Source organism: Oryctolagus cuniculus, chromosome 13, assembly GCF_051225735.1.
Source record: "Oryctolagus cuniculus isolate XC-2025 breed Fujian yellow rabbit chromosome 13, ASM5122573v1, whole genome shotgun sequence".
NCBI lineage: Eukaryota > Metazoa > Chordata > Mammalia > Lagomorpha > Leporidae > Oryctolagus > Oryctolagus cuniculus.
The window spans coordinates 11,616,024-11,635,292 of record NC_142879.1 but is presented as its reverse complement, the minus strand read 5'-3'; positions in this window follow the sequence as shown (position 1 = coordinate 11,635,292).

The following is a 19,269-nucleotide window of genomic DNA, read 5'->3' as shown; positions in this document are numbered from 1 at the left end:
CCCTTCTCCATTGAGTCTTGGCTTTCTCCAACACAACAGCATCTCTTTCACAATCCCTCTTTCTTTTCTTGAATTTTGTAACTCACTGCCTCCAAGATGTGTCCTTAGACTTCTTTACTTTATCAATGTCTATTCACTAGTTGAGTGAATTGAATCTCCTGATTTTAATTATTGTGAAAGCTTACAATTTCCAAATATTCCAAAACAATTTCAGATAATGAAACATGGTATTTAACTTCATATATGACTGTGTGTGTGTGTGTATGTGTGTATGAGAGAGAGCGAGAGAGTGAGAATGAAACAATGGTCTACTTGATATCATCCTTTGCATGGATCATCTTTGACTTAATAAAAAGCCTCCAAATAAACAAATGTCTTATTTCCTTCCATCTCTCATACCTTCCATGGTAAGAAATGACAAGTTTATCCTTTAAATGAGTCAGGCAAGGTATTTTAAGGAAGGACAATTGCAGACTGATTTCTTTCATAAATTTATATACTAATATTTTAGAGACTAAACAAACTTATTTAAACACACATGAGAAGGAAAATACATTATTACCAATTGTAGTTTTGGCTAAAAATTTATGTTAGGTTTTGTATTTAGCACCACAAAATATCACCACCATTAAATTATTGAGGTAGAAAAATAATGTGATCTTTTCATGCAAATATTTGAAAAGTTTAATCCTCATTTAAATAAAAAGAATAAGGGCTGGCATTGTGGTGATGCTGGAATCTCATAGGGGTGACAATACAAATACCAGCTGTTCCATTTCTGATCCAGCTCCATGCTAATGTGCCTGGGAATGTAGCAGAGGGTGGCCCAAGTTCTTGGGCTCCTGCAACCAGGTGGGTGACCTGAATGAAGCTTCTCTCTTTCCTTTCCTTCCTTCTCTGTAACTCTACCTTTCAAATATATAAATAAATCTTTAAAATAAAATATAAAAGAATAGTAGTTAATATATTTAGATTTTTTTCCAGTTTCTACAGAGTTGTGGAATATTGAAATTGGAAACCTGAAAAAAATAAAAATCACCCTTTCCAGGCATCATGCATTGGAGGATCTAGCTCAAAAGTTAACCTAAAAAAGAAATAAAATGAATAATTTTTAGAAGAGACAATGTACATGACATTTCAGAGATGTGATTTTAGAAACGGGGAATGCAAAGGAATCTACAGGGAATTATTATTAATACTAAGTTATCATAATTATTCTAATGAGTAGGTTGTCATATTACTGAGTTATAAGAGTTCTTTATTAGGCTGGTTTCGCGGCTCAATAGGCTAATCCTCCACCTGCAGCGCCAGCACCCCGGGTTCTAGTCCCGGTCTGGGAGCCAGATTCTGTCCCAGTTGCTCCTTTTCCAGTCCAGCTCTCTGCTGTGGCCCAGGAGTGCAGTGGAGGATGGCTCAAGTGTTTGGGCCCTGCACCCCATGGGAGAACAGGAGGAAGCACCTGGCTCCTGGCTTTGGATCGGTGCAGCGCTGGCCACAGCGGCCACTGGGGGGGTGAACCAATGGAAAAGGAAGACCTTTCTCTCTGTCTCTCTCTTACTGTCCACACTGCCTGTCAAAAAAAAAGAGTTATTTATTATAGATAAATGATATGCAAGTAATGTCATCCATTCAATGAGTGTTTTACAGTTTTGATTTATTTTATAAATTTTTTCAGTAGTTATTAATTGTACACAGTCATGGGCTACAGTGTGGCATTTCAGTGCATGTATACAGTGTGTGCTGATCAATTCAGGACAACCAACATTTTCCGCTCTTTATGATTGGAGCCTTGATGCTCCTTCCTTCTGTTTTCTCATGAACTATGTAGTAGGCTATTGTCATAGTCACCCCACTATTTTGTGTAACACTGTACTTGTTATAACAATTATTCAGCAGTATAGTGGATATATAAAATGCAGTATAACCAAACAATGGACTACTACTGGGTAATAGTAATAATGAAATATTCATATATGCAATAACATGGATGAACCTCAGAAATATAAGCTAAGTGAGAGAAAATGATCATAGAATATCACATCCTATATTGTGTTTATAGTATATGTTCAAAATGGGCAAATATTTACTGAGTACTACATTCTTTAGGGGTGATTAAAAAATTCTAAATGTAGATTATCTTGATGTCTACACAACTTTGTGACTATGAGAAGGAATGTTTAAATTTATGAATTCTATGATATCTGAATTATGTTTCAATATTTTTAAAGGACAAGAGGATTTTGGTAAATTATTTGAAAAGCATCTCTAATAAGGTATTGTAAATTATTTGAAAAGCATCTCTAATAAGGTATTGTAAATTGTTTGGAAAGCATCTCTAATAAGGTATTGTAGAATTGCTATTGTGATGGAAGTTGGTTAGCAGTTTCTTGTGACTGCAGGAATGAGTTTGGAAAAAAATGGCCATCGACTATTAAAAAGTACAAAGTTATTTTAAAGAGTTGATAGTGATCAGGCATTTGTTGCGAAGATTGCACAACTATGTGAATAAAAACCATCCAATTATATGCTGTTTGTTATGTGGACTTAATCTCAAAATGTTTGAAGATGTAATACATATATAAATTCAATTTTTAACTATCTGTATTAGACATGTGTTAATGGTTGTTGTACTTGAATCAGCTACTGCCACAATAGCATCTCATCAAGTGTTTAATAGCTTACATATCTCTTGTGTGGATTGTATCTGCGAGGTACACGTTAGTCTGGTGTGAACAAAAAGCTGTCCAATATGATTCCCCTTCCATGTATATAGATCAGAATATATATGGAGAATCATATGTATATACATATATGTATATATACATATATTAAATACCTATATTGAAATTGGAAACCTGAACATATACATATACGTATACATATATGATTTGTTCATTTATTTTAAAAGCAGAGTGACAAAGAGATAGGGAAAGGCAGCAAAAGAGAAAGAGACAGAGATCTTCCATCTGCTGGTTCACACCCCAAATGGCCACAACAGCTAAGTCTAGGACACACTGAAGGCAGGAACCAGGAATTTCATCTGGGTCTGCCCCATGGGTGCTAGGGGCCCACATACTTGTGTCATCTTCCATTGCTTTCCTAGGCATATTTGCAGGGAGCTGGGTCAGAGTAGAACAGCTAGGACTGCAGTGGGTACTCCAATATGGGACGCTGGCATCTAAAGCGGTGGCTTAACTCACTACACCACTGTGAAGCCTCCCCCCACACACTCACCATGATTCCCATTGTTGATGAAGGGCCTTTTCATCCTCATAGCAAGAGGTTAAATCCAAGGAGAAAGTCCACCCAACAAATTTGCTACTGTAATGCTTGCTAATATGCTCTGCTGGATAAAGTTAGTTGCATAAATGAGATCAAAGTCAAATGGTGGGAAGCAATCTAGACTCTAGCGGAAGGAATGCTAAGTTCATATCACATGGTCTTTGGCCTAGATTTGGAAATGGAAGTTTTGGGACAGTGATATTACCAACACCAGCTACTAAGATCTCTCTGTGTGGGATACACACCAGCTACTAAGATCTCTCTCTGTGTGTGTATCCTACACAAATATGCACACACAGAATTTTAAACAACAAGCAAGCTACAAAGAGGTAATACTATTTAGATAGTTGAAAGAGAATTTGGGGCTTTTTTGTGGTCTTATGTGTTCTTCAATATTGGTGGTAAACAGTGTAGTTTACACAGCTGTCAGCAGATAGGAAGGAAATGGCTTTGAGCTGTTACACATAAATGCACCTCTGGACTGTTTTCAATGTTTGTACCAATTAGGTACTTGATTGCTATCAGAAAAACAAACTTATCTCCCCATCTCTTTGAAAATGCCACGAGTTTTGCTAATGTCAGCTGCATTTGCTTTTTTTTCCCCAATTAATAATATACATCCTTATGACTGTCCAGAACATTTTATATAAATAATATTTACCAAGAAGTATTTCATTAAAAACCTTTCAATTTTCATAGATCAAATCTTAATGTTATCCAACCTATTCAATCTTATTAAATTTATTAATAAATTAAATCTTTAGGGCTTTACAACTAATTCTACATACATAGATATATTACATAAAATAATATACACTACCTTGCAAAATGTTGACAATTCAAGCATTACAATAGATTTCGGTCATTTTAACTACCTAGTTTTAAAATAGTCATTTACATATTGTGATTATGTTGTACATCAGATTTCACTAAGTGTTGGCAGAGTTGATGTGTGCCTTCCCTTGAATCTGACAGTTCATTACTACCAGTTATATTAAAAAAGAAATTTGTTACCTGCTAGGGATGTGTCTATGAACTGTATTCCCAGTACCTTGACAACTATTGCTGCATAGTTTGCTTTTATTACTATAAATAAAACCAATTTTATTGTAAGCTTAAGACTGAAAAAATACAACTTCACGCTCTAGACAAAATCATAGTCATAGAAATAACTTACTCTTTTGCCATTTCCTTCTCGTGTCAAAGAGATTCTTCTCATTGTGATATGATATTGTAAATACCACTCTAAAGAAACATCATGGTTACACCACATTGACCTCTTTCCCGGGATGTTCTTTGATCTTCTGGTCATTTGGGTATATCTCTGGGTCTGCAAAGACTTTTGTTTATGGGAGGCAGTGAAAAATGTAAGTTATTCAGTGCAATGGTTCTGTATGTGACATGGGTTAGAGAAGGGCATGCTACACATTCTTTAAACATACACATGCATACAAGTGTGACCACATATAATACGTAATTTTACCTACATGGAGAATGTGTCTACATGCCAAGGCCAGGTGCAAATATTTTTGAAATAAAAGTTTATTTTTCATGTGAATACATAATGTGACTCAAAAAATTGTATAAACTGGGAAATGTAGAAATCTGGCTCATCTTGAATGCATCTGGAACTGTCATTTTTGCCCTGGTCATATTACAAAGTCTAGCTGTTGCCATTCAAACTCAATATTATTTTGCTCGATTCTATAAATCTAGCTTAAATGCTTGCCTTTTTTTTTTTGAGTTCATACTTTTCTACTCTAGAGAAATCACTCTGTCGTGGTCACCTAATGATATGTGTGTTTTTATATTGGAATATTTCAAATAATTTTAGAGAGCATGAATGTCACTTTGTGTTTACATAATCTTAAAGAACTTAGTTTAATGCCTTGTAGAAAATGCTAGGAGATAAATAATTTGATTGGTTTGAATTATCAGTGCATTTTTACACCAGAAATGATGACTTTCCTTTAATAAGGAAAATTTTTATATAATGAATGAAAACAAATATATTTTGAACACCATCATCTGCATTTTTCTTTATGTAGCATTTCCTATAACATTAAAGTAATATTTATTAACATTAATTCCTTTTATCAGTTAAACATTTGCAGTATGTTATTTATAGCATGCTACTTTTATAGCATACTAATAAATCTGTATAGGAAGCATCGAGGTCCCAAGTTTTCAAATGAGTGGTCTCCAAATTTTAAAACAGTTGGCTGGGACTCTAAGCTGTCAAAAGATGCATCTGAAGTTTGTTAGGAGAGCTGTCAGATACCAGGCCATGTGATTTACCTTGACTAAGCTATTGTTACTTAAAATATGTCTTCAGGAAAGTATCAGATCTTCTTCTATTTACCTGTTTCTCTATGAAGTTATTGAAGATCAACTAATGTGGGCATGTATGTATATGTTTCTACATATACATAAATATATAAACCTACAACAGTAAGAACTTAATTATAGTGTAAAAGTTGCTAGTTAATTTTTTTCTCGAACTATATTGTTTCACTATTAATCTTCATCACTGCCTATACAACTTTTTAATAGATGGAATTAAGACATTTAGACTATAGAAATCATGCTGCAATAGTTTTCTTTTTGGAAATATCAAATATTTATGATTAGGTAGTCTGTGTTACTAAAAGTTATTTACATCCAAAAGAGCAACAAAAATGTAAGATAAATCAGTTCAGAGAAGCTTTGTGTTGTAGACTGGTAAGACAAATGTCACGTAATTAAGAGCTTTAATTTAATTTACTCGTGAATCCCCCAAGTGCAAATTGTATTGGGTTTAAGGTTATACATCAACAGGATTTTTCTCTTTTCTCCTTTTGTTGACGGTTTTTGCTATATCCACTCATGTCCCCCATTCTTCAACCTTGATATTTAAAATTTATTGTATGGTAACTCTAATAACTTTGGCATTTCTTTGTACTGTCATTTCTTAAAGAAGATTAAGCTATTGCATTTGGAAAGATAAAACAAGGAAAAATTTTTTAAATATTAAAATTAATTGATTTTTTAAAATGACATGTTATCTTTCTTAAAATATAAGCCACACAAAGTATGGAATCATTTTTTAAGAACAAAAGTTAAGAAAATAAGGGTAGAGGAGCCAGCATGTGGAACAGTGGGTTAAGCAAGTGTGTGTGATGAAGCCTCCCATATGAAACATGCTGGTTGAAGTCACGGCTGCTCTGCTTCTGATCCAGCTCCCTTCCAAAGCACCAGAGAAGGCAGCACAGGATAGCCCAAATGCCTGTGTCCATGCTACCCAGTTAGGCGCCTGAATGGAGTTCTGGGCTCTGGGCTTCATCTGGCCCAGCCCCAGCTATTCTGGCCATTTGGGGAGTGAAACTATAGATGGGAGTTCTTGTTCTCTCCCTCTCTCCCTTTGCTTGTCCTCCATCCCGCTCCCTCTTCATCTTCCCTCCTCTCTCTGTAATTTTGCCTTTCTAAATAAACAAATAAGTAAAACCATACACACAAAGAATAAATAAAAGTTTTCACTCTATTGGTTATTTCCTATTCTATGATTTCCCTCTCTTGAAAACAGTTCAATTTAGATGCATTAGATGATAGCACAGAACATATATTTTCTGCAATTTTTGTTATTTTTACCAAACTCTCATAAAGCTTTTAATTCTTACAATATGCTACTATAGCATTATTATTATTATTTTTTTTTTTTTGACAGGCAGAGTGGACAGTGAGAGAGAGAGAGAGAGAGAGAGAAAGGTCTTCTTTTGCCGTTGGTTCACCCTCCAATGGCCGCCGCGGCCAGCGCATTGCGCTGATCTGAAGCCAGGAGCCAGGTGCTTCTCCTGGTCTCCCACGGGGTGCAGGGCCCAAGCACTTGGGCCATCCTCCACTGCACTCCCGGGCCACAGCAGAGAGCTGGCCTGGAAGAGGGGCAACCAGGACAGAATCCGGTGCCCTGACTGGGACAAGAACCCGGTGTGCCAGCACCGCAGGTGGAGGACTAGCCTAGTGAGCCACGGCGCTGGCATTACCATAGCGTTATCATAGCAGTTATACTTACTTTCCTCACTACTCCAGTGGCATTCACCAAAAAACTGAGTGTTCATAGTTCATAGTTATGCAGTAAAGATAGAAAGGATTCAGTATTTTAGGGAAAGGGAACTCTACGTTGACATCCTGGAACTCAGATAAATGATACAAGATGATAAGCTACTTTAAAGATTTATTTATTTATTCCAAATTCAGGGTGACAGAGAGAAGGAGAGACAGAGAGATCATCCATCTGCTAACTCCCTCCCCAAGTGGCCACCACAGCCAGGGCTACGCCAGGCCAGAGTCAGGACCCAGGAACTCCATCCTAAAGTCTCTCATGCATAGGGCTAGGATCCAAGAATTTGGCCATTGTCTGCTGCCTTCCCTGGAGTATTATCAGGGACCTGTATGAAACGAGACCTCAGGAGCATGACTGTTGCTGTGATATGGAATGCTGGCATCCCAAGCAGTGGCTTAACCCACTGTGCCGTCCCAAGACCCAGTTACTTTTACTTCAGAAATGTTTATGTGGTGGAATCTAAAAATAAAATGTCTGAGGAGTTTTACCAGCCCATAGAAAGTCTTGTGTAAATTAAGAACAAACAAAAAAGGAAAACAAAGGGAAAAAAAAAACAACAAAATACTGGTTCTCTAAGATGTAAAATTACCATAACAAATAAAACTATCAGTGATGTCTTGGATATGAATAATACCTGTCAGATATGGTTCCTTATACAGTGAAAACACCTTGTAGCTATTTTTCAGGCCCCATATATCTTCATGGAACCAAAATTATCAGTTTAGGCATATTTACATACCTGTTAACTATATTGTTAAACAATCATTAATTTTGATTTTTATAGTGAGAAGTATCTCATCAAGTCTTTTAATGATTATGCACAAAATGTGTATTTCTATAGGGTCATGGAAGAGTTTGAGGGATACAATAGATATAAAAATCTAATTAATTATATATATATAGGAAATATATAAATTTATATTGAGGTAGACAAGGGATACACAGATAAATGGATTTAATGCATATAGGCATGCATTTGTGCGGAATTCCAAGTCTTACCTATTTAGACAGGGCTTTATAAATAACTCTCTAAGTTATATACTACTCTATTTATCAGATTTTTAATGTCATATATTATAATTTTGCAGATATAGGAAATAAATCCTACTTAAAAATAATTAGTTTGAGTTCCAAAGAGTATACAAGAAAAGCAGTTTTTAATCATGTTTAATCATATTGTGAATGATGAGATTACTACATTTGTACTTCTAAAGTTAAATATTCATTAGAATCTAATATTAAGAAAGAAACAAAAGGAAAAATAAATAACTAATGAAATTAAAATTGAATGTGCTGCAGCCTTACTTTTTTTCCCATTATATCTCTGATTCATTTCATCTGCTACCTACTCTCATATTCAGCAACAAATGTTCTGATTAAAACCATGTTGATTAAGGATGATTTAATGAAAGCCATAATACACCATGCACAGATTTAAGATTACATAAGAAATAAATGATTAATCCAGCATAATCTAACTTTTAAAAATATGCCATTTCCAAAAATGCAGCATATTCTATTGCTCTGTTTTTTGAAATTTTCCATTCTATACAACAGCATTTCAGCATCAAGGAGAGTGTACACTTTCAATTACACAACCAAAACAAGACAAGTAATGACAAGGACACCAGCAAATACTAGAAATACAAAATTAACCTGCATGGCATTTGCTACTTAATCAACTCCTGTATTCTGCATATGTTAACCCAGAAATACCTGCCTATTAATGTCATTATTGATTTTCATGTTTGTTTTATTTAGGTAAATACTAACCCCTTAACTTCTGCTTCGATTGGAATTCCAAAATATCAGTGCTTGTCGTAGGACAAATCCAGTTCCTGATATCTCTTAGACATTCCGGGGCTCTTATAATAAAACCCATTGGGAAATTGCACCCTGGGACAGTTTTAACAAATTATGAATAAGGAATAAAATGTGAAACAAGGATGATGTGAAAATTTCATAGTGCGCATGCTGAGTAAACTTTCCTGTGTTTTTGTTTGTTTGTTTGTGTTTTTGTTTTGTTTTGCCTAAAATTTCAAAGTTGGGCAATTACTCTGGTGGGATTTTATTCAAGATTAAGTGCGCTATTTTTGTATCATAGAATTTAGGAAATGGAAAAGACCATCAATTTTTATATCAAAAATGATTGACACTTCTTTTATAGGACTCTAACCACATGAGATTTCTGAGGGGCAGTGAGAGAAGCAAGTTTGAAAACTAATAAAAGTAAAAACATAAAGTTGACTGCTGGTGAGGGAGCAGTGGGACGTCCACAGTGCCTGGAGGCAGTGAGTGTGAGCAGAGCAGAATGAGTCTCTTACTGTCTGCCTGCTAGTGTGTCCCAGTCAAGCAGCTAGAACCTGGAGAGAAGTCGTGACATAGACTTGTGAGGGAACAGCAAGAGCAGTCACATGCCCTTTCACAAGCCACTTTATTCAACGATAATTCTGAGACTCTTTTTTTTTTTTTTTTTTTTTTTTAACTTTTATTTAATGAATATACGTTTCCAAAGTACGAATAATGGATTACTATGGCTTCCCCCCCATACCGTCCCTCCCACCCACAACCCTCCCCTTTCCCACTCCCTCTCCCCTTCCATTCACATCAAGATTCATTTTCGATTATCTTAATATACAGAAGATCAGCTTAGTATACATTAAGTAAGGATTTCAACAGTTTGCTCCCACACAGAAACATAAAGTGAAAAATAATAGATGATTTTTTTTAATGATGATGAAATCAGATCAGACCTATTGTCATGTTTAATCCCAGTGAGAGTCAAGTTGGGAGTTGATAGTTTCTTTTCTTTTCTTTTTTTTTTTTTTTTTACAGAGGATCAGTTTAGTATGCATTAAGTAAAGATTTCAACAGTTTGCACCCCCATAGAAACACAAAGTGAAATATATTATTTGAGTACTCGTTATAGCATTAAATCTCAATGCACAGCACATTAAGGACAGAGATCCTACATGAGGAGTAAGTGCACAGTGACTCCTGTTGTTGACTTTACCAATTGACACTCCTGTCTATGGCATCAGTAATCTCCCCATGCTCCAGTCATGAGTTTCCAAGGCTATGGAAGCCCCTTGAGTTCTCCGATTCTTATCTTGTTTAGACAAGGTCATAGTCAAAGTGGAGGTTCTCTCCTCCCTTCAGAGAAAGGTACCTCCTTCTTTGAAGACCTGTTCTTTCCACTGAGATCTCACTCACAGAGATCTTTTGCTAGAGTGTCTTGGCTTTCCATGCCTGAAATACTCTCATGGGCTTTTCAGCCAGATCTGAATGCCTTTAGGGCTGATTCTGAGGCCAGAGTGCTATTTAGGGCATCTGCCATTCTATGAGTCTGCTGAGTATCTCACTTCCCATGTTGGATCACTCTCCCCTTTATTTATTCTATCGGTTAGTGTTAGCAGGTACTAGACTTGCTTATGTGCTCCCTTTGACTCTTAGTCCTTTCATTATGATCAATTGCGAACTGAAATTGATTACTTGGACTAGTGAGATGGCATTGGTACATGCCACCTTGATGGGATTAAATTGGAGTCCCCTGGTATGTTTCTAACTCTACCATTTGGGGCAAGTCAGCTTGAGCATGTCCCAAATTATATATCTCTTCCCTCTCTTATTCCTACTCTTATGTTTAACAGGGATCACATTTCAGTTAAATTTCAACACTTAAGAATAACTGTGTATTAATTACAGAATTAAATCAGTCATATTAAGTAGAACAGACAAAAAAACTACTAAGAGGGATAATGTATTAAGTTGTTCATTAACAGTCAGGGCTATGCTGATCAAGTCACCATTTCCCATAGTGTCCCTTTCACTTCAACAAGTTTCCTTTTTGGTGTTCAGTCAGTTGTCACCGATCAGGGAGAACATATGGTATTTGTCCCTTTGGGACTGGCTTATTTCACTCAGCATGATGTGTTCCAGATTCCTCCATTTTGTTGCAAATGACTGGATTTCGTTGTTTCTTACTGCAGTATAGTATTCTAAAGAGTACATATCCCATAATTTCTTTATCCAGTCTACCGTTGATGGGCATTTAGGTTGGTTCCAGGTCTTAGCTATTGTGAACCGACAGAATGGGAAAAAATATTTGCAAACTATGCAACAGATAAAGGGTTAATAACCAGAATCTACAAAGAGATCAAGAAACTCCACAAAAACAAAACCAACAACCCAATTAAGAGATGGGCCAAGGACCTCAATAGACATTTTTCAAAAGAGGAAATCCAAATGGCCAACAGGCACATGAAAAAATGTTCAAGGTCATTAGCAATCAGAGAAATGCAAATCAAAACCACAATGAGGTTCCACCTCACCCCGGTTAGAATGGCTCACATTCAGAAATCTACCAACAACAGATGCTGGCGAGGATGTGGGGAAAAAGGGACACTAACCCACTGTTGGTGGGAATGCAAACTGGTCAAGCCACTATGGAAATCAGTCTGGAGATTCCTCAGAAACCTGAAGATAACCCTACCGTTCGACCCAGCCATCCCACTCCTTGGAATTTACCCAAAGGAATTTAAATTGGCAAACAAAAAAGCGGTCTGCAGCCTAATGTTTATTGCAGCACAATTCACAATAGCTAATTCTGAGACTCTTATGCATATGCTGCCCCAAGTATATTTTGATGAAATTCCCATGTTACTAAGTTGTATACCCTAGATCTACACTCCAAGCCTATGGGAGGTTGCTCTGTTGTGGACCACAATGCATGGAGCAAATCTCATTACTGACATTTAGTTTCCATCAAAGATGTTCTTCCTTCCATTTCCCTATTTTGTCAGAGATATTTATGTATATGAAATCCTGAGAATTTTTAATGTGAAGTTCTTTGAGTCTTGACAGATGTGTATGCTCACGGGCATGTGCACATAACAGAGGCCCTAATCAAGAAGTAGAACATTTTCATGTCCTCAGGAAAATATTTTCATGTCCCCATTTAGTCACTCCCATGCCTCATTAACAAACCTCTCTGTTTGTGATGAGTCATCTCTTCTTGCTTTTAAGATTTTGTCCTTATACTTTTCTCCCAGTGATCAAGTTATAGGAAGTCTGGGCATGGCTCTCTTTGTGTTTATCCTATTTGGAAGGACAATTCCTTGAATATAGTATCAATCAGTATTTTCATCTAACTTAGAAAGTTTTCTATCACAGCATCTGGAAATGCGTCCCATGCCTCTGCCCCATCCTGTAACTTCTGATAGCCCCATGGTGCCTTTGCAGGTGTCCTGTAGATCTCTGAGAAACTATTCAGACTTACCGTTTTCCTTCCTTTCTTAATAGGTTGGCTAACATCTATGCATCTGTCCTCATGGTTGACAACTCTTTCTTTTCCCAGTCAAAATCTGTTACTGAGTCACTCTAGTGAATTTTTAAAAATATTTCATATATTGAAATGTTCCAGAATTTTCCATCACTTTTAGATGTAATTCTACTTTACAAATACCTTCCAGTTGGTGAGCTATTAAAGTCATATTTCTCTTTCGCTCTTTCTATATAACTTTTTTTAAAAAAGATTTTATTTATTTATTTGAGAGGTAGAGTTACAGAGAGAGAATGACAAAGATCTTCCATCACTGGTTCACTCTCCAAATGGCCACAATAGTGGGAGCTGGGTCCATCCAAAGCCAAGAGCTTCTCTGGGTCTCCCACATGAGTACAAAGGCCTAAACACTTGGGCCATCTTCCACTGTTTTCCCAGCCCATTAGCAGAGTTAGACTGGAAGAGAAGCAATGGGGACACAAACCTGCACCCAAATGGGATGCTGGAGCTGCAGGAGGAGGCTTAGCCTATTACATCACACAGCACCGCCCCAACATAACTTCTTATGTTTTAAAACATATTTATAATTCCTATAAAGCCTATATTAGTCTCGTCCCTTTCAGAAGCAATATTGATTTGTTTTCCTTGCATATGGATCATACTTCCTGGAACTCAGCATGACTCCTAATCTTTTCATTAAAGTGTGACCTTTTTTAATATTACATCAGTAACCCGGGAGCCTGACCGCCATTCCTCAGGAACGGTTGTTGCTTTTTCATGTGTTTGCTTGCTTAGTTATCTGAGTAAAGGAATTTTGTATAATTCGACTCCCTAGTGGTCCCACGCACTGGCAGTGTGTGGTCAGTGATATCTGTGCATATTTTTGTTATAGTTCTGTTTATGCTCTTTAACTCTGAAACACCCTGGGCCAACCTGGTTGAGTGGATTGCTTATGATCAGCCAAAAGTTGACCTCAAACACCTTGAGCCATCACCAGTTGTGTGTGCACAGATGGGACACATTCTCAGGCAGCTGGCAAGCCTGCACCAACTTTTACTTTCTCCTTTTATAAAGACTTCTGTGCAGCTGGGTTTGAGAAGGTACCTCAGGTCCTGTCGAATCTCATGAATGTGGTTGTACCTCTGGCCATGAGTGCAGCTGCCCAGGTTACTGAAGTAGCGCACTAGGACCACTGGACCTATACTGTCCATGATTCTTCTTTAGTTTCTGGTTTGTCTATTTCTTGTCACATCCATTATAACCTTAGGCTGCCTGCAGTATTTGCCTTCCCTGATTATTCAGAATGAGATATAGGTTGATTCAGACACGTGCCTGGTCACGTTTCTTTCTTTCTTGTTGGTTTGCCTCTTTCATTTCTGTCCACATCAATCAGCCCCTTCTGCAGTGAACCTGGGTTCTTCCTGCACAGTCTTGCCATGGTGGAACTCGTACACGGAGCTCTTGGGGAATGGGGGTCCCCATCAGAGTCTTCTTCAGATTTTACTAAGATTGGTCACTTTTCCCTTAAATTAAAAGCTCTCGCTGTCTTGTATATCTTTGGTAAATTCCCAGAGTTCTGAGATTTATTTTATTGTTCAGGGAGCAGTTTCTGGTAGTGTCTCATCCAACTACTCAGGAAGTCAGCCATTCTTTCTCTTTTTCTTTTGGTAAATTTTTTTCAAGACCTAATTTCTTACCATTTTACTTTTATAATCTTAAAATCTAGGTGTGATCATCCTGGTAATTCAGTCATTGCATTATTTTCCAAGATGAAAACAAGTCTCCCTTGAATTCCAGCCGATGCTTAGATGTCTGCGATGCTGTACCCACACTGACATAATTGCTTTATTGGATGCTTTCCCAGATGACACCAGTTCTCTGATGTAGTTTATCAGGAGTCAGGAACACATCCCCGTGTTCTGCTTGTGTGTGGTGATTGCATGCTGAACTAAACGCTTTACAGTGAGGAAATGGTGCAGTATGTGAGAGGAGTGAGTGCTAAGGGAGAAAAAGAGGAAAATGGAGTGGGATGAAGTATATCAAACATGTTGGCGGTTTACTGAAAATTATTTGATAATTGTAGGCAAGGGAGATGTTGAGGAGGTAAGATCTGAACAAAGAACTAGGGGAGGTTTCTGGGAGAGCCAAGCAGTAGAAGCTGTCCACAAGTTGAAGAAATAAGGATCTAAGTCAGGAATATGGCCAGATTAGTTGAGAGGCAGTGAGAAGATCATAGTGACTGAGATAGAATAAACCAAGATTTAAAAAAAAAATAGGGAAAGCATCCAGCAAAGGAGTAGGGATCTGGTCTGTGTGGAGATACATAGCTGCTGCTTGGAGTTTGGCACTTTCTCTAAGTTCTGCAGGATTAGGGTAATGAAATGGCATCGTGCTATTTCTATTTTAAAAGATGATTTCATCTTCAACACAAAGAGCAAGCTTTCAGTGTCAAAGAAGGAAACTGCTCATGCTAGCAATCCAAATTAGATATTGTGGAGTACTAGCAGTAGAAGCCATGCACGTTGCTCAGATTCTGCATGTAGTATGAAAGTAAAACCAGTATACTTTCCCATGATCAACTGAGTGTGACTTTTAGGATGTGGGGTCTGAAAAAAGAGGAGACCTGGAGTAAGGCAAGATGTGGTGACAGATGGAATTGGCAGGCACTGAGAAGCAAGGATGACATGGTGAGAAAGAAACAGAACATCAGGAATTTGATTTTTAACATGTTACGTTTGATGCTTTGATTAGTTGCACATGCTCCAATCCCCACATACACCAAAATTTTGTAGAGAAAAAGGAATTAAGAGATGAGTTTATTTTGGTACAAAAAAATTCAAATCCATGCATATGAAGGTTCTTCAAAAAGTTGATGAAAAATGCATATTATAAAAAAACTATATATGAATTTCAAAATAATGTTGCACCCACCCAATTAAAATTATATTTAAATTTAATTTCCACAAACTTTTTGAAGTACTCTTGTGTATGAGATGAACTTGGAGTGCATGGAGACATACAGATTTAGTGTGAAGTTTCAAAAATGAATGAGACAACATGGATATCTTCACATGAAGAGGACTCTCTGGATTGCTCTGTCCAGCACTTTTGAAAAAAAATATATTTTTATTTATTTATTTGAAAGGTAGAGTTACAGACAGTGAGAGGGAGAGACAGAGAAAGAGAGAGAGAGAGGTCTTCTGTCCAGTGGTTCACTCCCCAAATGGCCGCAATGGCTGGAGCTAGGGCAATCTGAAGCCAGGAGCCAGGAGCTTCTTCCTGGTCTCCCAAGTGGGCCATCTACTGCTTTCCCAGCTGGCCAGCACTTTTAATTAGAGGGTACCAGCAAGTCTACAAAGTAGCAAGCACTAGGCACAGTTGATGTACAACTTTAGGTGGGAAAGAGATCAGGTTTGGAGATCCATGACAGAGAACAGAACTGTGTTGTAAATCTTCAAAGACAGGCCCATTCACATGCCTGTGCAAGTTTACAAATTTCTGAAAACACCCCAGGTATCAATTAACTGCCATTAAACCCCTGCTGTCTCTGCTGCTGCATTCCTTTAGGGGCCCTTCCCAAAGCCTATTTTGACCCCTAAGCCTATTTTGACCAAGATCAGAAACTGTTGCCCCTTATCATCAAAATAAGTATATTAGATATATGTAGTTCCTTAAAGATGGTATTATTGGAGCCAGTGCTGTGGCATAGTGGGCTAAGCCTCCATCTGCAGTGCCAGCATACCATGTGGGTGCCAGTTTGAGTCCTGGCTGCTCCACTTCTGATCCAGCTCTCTGCTGTTGCCTGGGAAAGCAATGGAGGATGGTCCAAGTCCTTGGGCCCCTGCACCTGCATGGGAGACCAGAAAGAAGCTCCTGGCTTTGGATCAGTGCAGCTCCAGCCATTGTGGCCAACTGGAGAGTGAACCAGCGGATGGAAGACCTCTCTCTCTGTCTCTCTCCCTCTCCTCTCTCTGTGTAACTCTAACTTTCAAATAAATCAATAAATCTTAAAAAAAAAAAGAGGTAGCTGGTAACTCTAAATTATTAAATATGAGCCACTTTGTGAAACATACGTATCCTCAAAACTCTACATTTTTATTTCTTTTTCAGTTTCCATAGGAGAATCTGAATAATTGCTGACTTTTCTCCGGGTGTATTTACAAGGCTTTGTATGAAAGTGTAGGTTGAGAAAGAAGTGAGATATTTTTCCTGTTGCAGAAAAGGAAATGTTACCTAAACCCCTCAGCTATGGCTAAATGACTCATTCATGTGCTGGTTAGGTCAACAAATGCTCTCCATGGGACAAGGGAATATTCTAGATGTTCATGGTAAATCGATGATCATAATTGACATCCCTCACCTCAGGGAGCATATTAATGGAGGAGGAAGTAAACAATGGCACAAAGACGTTCTTATGTGTATGATGCTTTATACGTGTCACAAAGATTGGAATAGAAATCAATATGGGGATGAAACCTTGAAGCATCAAAACAACCCATCCTAAAAAATTAGCTATAAAGTGTTCAACTTCAAGACCAGAGATAATTAACCTTGAGATATAGGAAGGCTTCAAATGATCTAAGTCTGAAATTACAAAATCTTGTGAGGCTGGGAATAAGCCATTTTCCCCTTGTGATTTGGCTGTTAGCTATTATGTATCAGCAAACAGTCTTTTGGCTCCAGAAGTTTACGAAAAATACTCTAGATGAATGTTAAAATGGCATTTCAAACATCCTACAGGTTTTTTTTTTGTTTTATTTTTTTGACAGATGTTCTGAAGCACAGGAACACATATATGGATGATTGACTAAATTTCTATTTCATATGGCTGTTTTGACAGCAAGTACTTTGTGAAAAATGCAAATTAGCTCATTAGTTTGGGGATAAAGCAATTAATGCTGGAATATGACCAGACATTAAGATTCAATGGGTGGAATGAAGATAAAAATTCTCCTCAATTGGAGGTAGATAAGTTTTGCTTAAAATTTTGTAAGGGACATAAACCAAGAGAATAAAAACTGTGATGGTATTTAATTAAAAATTCATTTTCTTCAAGTTTTATTATGTGTTAAAAGAAGTACACATAGATATAAACACATTGATCCACTTACTTTTAGCTGTGAGAAATTGGAAAATTATTTATTTAACATTTAAGAGAATAAGGGAAGACAGAGATATTTGAGGACCCATGTCTGTTTGTCTCCCACTCCCAACCCAATCATACCAATGTTAACACCCCTTAGTTACAACTCATTGGAAAATAACAACCTGTAGAACCCAGACAGCAAAAAGGAAAATGGTTATTTAGAAAAGAATCATTTGGCTGGCGCCGCGGCTCAATAGGCTAATCCTCCACCTTGCAGCGCCAGCACACCGGGTTCTAGTCCCGGTCGGGGTGCTGGATTCTGTTTCGGTTGTCCCTCTTCCAGGCCAGCTCTCTACTGTGGCCCGGGAGTGCAGTGGAGGATGGCCCAAGTGCTTGGGCCCTGCACCCCATGGGAGACCAGGAGAAGCACCTGGTTCCTTCCTTCGGATCAGCATGGTGCGTCGGCCGCAGCACGCCAGCCGTGGCGGCCATTGGAGGGTGAACCAACAGCAAAGGAAGGCCTTTCTCTCTGTCTCTCTATCTACTCTGCCTGTCAAAAAAAAAATAATAATTCATCTTGCTTGGTTTATCATAAATATTTCTTACTTGCCTGCTATTTACCTGCACTGTGCTGGGAGAAAGAATAAATGCAAAACCAGATAACCTATGGTTTCAGGTGGCCTTCTCATCCAAGTAGCTAAGTTACTCCTCAACTACCTGCATCTTCTAATTGATACAGAACTCTTTTTTTTTTTTTTTTTAATTTGACAGGTAGAGTTATAGACAGTGAGAGAGAGACAGAGAGAAAGGTCTTCCTTCTGTTGTTGCACTCCACTAATGGCCACTACGGCCGGCGCTACACCATCCCGAAGCCAGGAACCGGGAGCTTCCTCCCAGTCTCCCACGCGGGTGCAGGGACCCAGGCACTTGGGCCATCCTCCATTGCCCTCCCAGGCCACAGCAGAGAGCTGGACTGGAAGAGGAGCAACCGGGACAGAATCCAGCGCCCCCACTGGGACTAGAACCTGGGGTGCCACAGGTGCAGGATTAGCCAAGTGAGCCATGGCGCCGACTTATACAGAACTTTTACAGAGATGTGGCAGAGACTCTGTTGTCTGCTCAGTACCTCACTCTGGTTGAATTCCCAGAGACATTTCTGAAATCCGAAGGTTTCCTATTCCTTCCTCAAAGTTTGTTAAGTGTATTCCTCCTAAACAGAGAGTTATACCTCTACATTTTCCTCCTAAACAGAGAGTTATACCTCTACATTTTTCATGATATTTTTCTGTATACAGCCACTTCACTGTTCCTTGGATCCCTCATTATTTCCCAGAATTAGTCACAGCTCTGCGATGGTCACAAGTGTTAGATACACAACAAATAATGGAGCTGGATCACCACCACATCTAAAGACTGACCTGCTCACCTTTCTCCAATTCATTTATTTCTTCTGTGAAAACCAGGCTCTGCATTGGTCATACATTTAAAAACTGTTTTTTATTGCCAGCGGACTGCGGTCTT